The sequence below is a fragment of the Clupea harengus genome, chromosome 3 (genome assembly GCF_900700415.2).
Source record: "Clupea harengus chromosome 3, Ch_v2.0.2, whole genome shotgun sequence".
In the NCBI taxonomy this organism is placed as follows: domain Eukaryota; kingdom Metazoa; phylum Chordata; class Actinopteri; order Clupeiformes; family Clupeidae; genus Clupea; species Clupea harengus.
In genome coordinates, this window is record NC_045154.1 from 30580536 (window position 1) to 30583035 (window position 2500).

A 2500-nucleotide genomic window follows, 5' to 3' on the forward strand; every position below is an offset into this window, starting at 1 on the left:
CCTGATCATCAGCATGCAGATGATGTCCAAAGTGTGTGGCCCTTCCAAGATGGCGCTCACACTCAGATGTATATTAACACTGTACAGTACATAAAGGATCAGATCCCTCTATCCTTCCTCCTAACATTTCTCCTCCCTTCCTCTCACCCCTCCCTTGCTGTCTCTTTCTTTCTCACTCTGCTTCTCACTCATCCTTTCTTTTTCACCATAGAGTATTCACTCCTTTACTAAGCTAGCAGTATATTCACAGACTCACATGCAGCAGTTCCACCTGTAAAAATCATGTTGACCGCTGGGAGGTCGAGTGAATGAGGTATAAGGTAGGGTACAGAACATTAGTGAAATGTGGCTGAATTTCGCAAAAGATCACTAAAGATGTGTACCATGCCAGAGGAGAGGTATGTGTGTGGCTGGCTGAGATAGGAGCGCTGAGCAGAGGGAGGATGGGACAGAATGGTTTATAGCGAATCAACAAAATCCTCCACGTTTGATCTGACCACACGGTTGTGAGACCGAGTGTGAGAGTGGCGGGATCTCCTCAGCCCAACTGTGCACCAGAGAGAAGAGAGAGGAAGACACAAGGAGTGGAAAGTAACACACACAAAAAAAAATGGTTTCCTTACACTGGATCTTCCTCTTTTGGGAGAGAAAGGGACTGCAGGACACTCTCCAACCACCTGAAGGGGAGTAAGGGCAGAACAAAACCAACAACAGCAGGAATACACAGAGACTGGCCTTGCGGCTATAAGCTCCTTCTGCAGCAACTTCTTTCCAAACTCCCTCAGTCCAACAGGATCTTCACCTGCCGTCTTAGTCTCTGGTCGCTCTTTTGGGTTTTCACAGTCCCTGCCACCTCTGCTTTTTCTCCTCATCAAAAGCTCTATTGACTGTGCTGTAGCTTGCTAAATCAAGAGATCAGTGATTTCTCTACTGTGTGCAGTTGTTTGTGTCCACTCAAACCCCCAACTTACCACCCCACCACCACCTCCTCTAGCCATGGATCGGCCCCACCTACGCCTCCACCCCACCCCACCCCACCCCACCCCACCACCACCTACGCCTCCACCCCACCCCACCCCACCCCACCCCACCCCACCACCACCTACGCCTCCACCCCACCCCACCCCACCCCACCCCACCTCCGCCTCCACCTCCACCCCACCTCCGCCTCCACCCCACCACCACCTCCTCTAGCCATGGATTGGCCCCACCTCCACACCACCCCACCTCCACCCCACCACCACCTCCACCCCACCCCACCACCACCTCCGCCTCCACCCCACCACCACCTCCTCTAGCCATGGATCAGCCACACAGTCTGCCTAAGGAGGCACCACTGTCTGAAATGACCATTGTTTCAAACTTCAGTTCTGAAAATCCTTAAACCGAGCATATAATGAAATTCAGTTAAATCCTTAAAAATGAGCACGTAATGAAAGCTAAAAGTTGTATGCTATCATCTCAGCAATGTCACCAATTCTGACCCGGATTCACAGCCTCTGTGTGTGTGAGATGAAAGGGATGTTCCCATATGCGTCTATGCGCACCTATCCCTGATGATACGCTGAGCTCTAGAAGCACAATGCCACTGTACATTATTGAACCACCATCCCTAAAAGAAAGAACTCAGCTCATATAGCACGGGCTGCATTTGAGATCTCGCAGATGTGCTGATGTGCGCTGACTGATCCGGATGGCTAGAGGGGAGATTGTCCCTCTGTAAGCAGGAGACAAGTGGAACTAAACATGGCAGAACGGAGGAGCACACTGACATGATCTGCATACAGCATGTTTGAGTGGCAAGCTAATCAAATTAGAGCTGTGTGTGTGTGTGTGTGTGTGTGTGTGTGTGTTGTTCTGCACTTTTCTGTAGCCTGGAAGCGTTTGTGAAATTCTTTCTTGCGTGGGAGTGTATAACAATATTATGTTCATGTGAGTATATGTTCCCTCTCTCTCACTCTCTTTGTAAGTATGTGTGTGTGTGTGTGTGTGTGTGTGTGTGTGTGTGTGTGTGTGTGTGTGTGTGTGTGTGTGTGTGTGCGTGAAGGAATGTAATATGACAGAAAGCCTGTGCATGCACCATGTAGTCTGTTGACCTCGCCGTCCCATGTCACAAAGGAACGGCAACATGGACCACCTACACAGTAATGATGCGCTCCAGTGAATACACAACACAAACAAGAGGCGAAGGTACAGTGATGCGGGTTTTCCTATTGACTCAGACACAACACTTTCTCTCTCTCTCTCTATCAATTACACACACAGATACACAGCACACACATCATCATGTAGACATACACACAGACAGAGAGAAAGAGAGGGAGAAAGAGTGGAGAGAGAGAGAGAGAGAGAGAGAGAGAGAGAGAGAGAGAGAGCAATCCCTTTAGGATTTGGGTGGCGGTGATTTATATCAGATAATCATTTTGATTGATTTTAAATGAACGTTCCTACATTGCGCCTGGTGAGACAGTTCTCATTTCCTGCCGGGAGACAGTAAAGG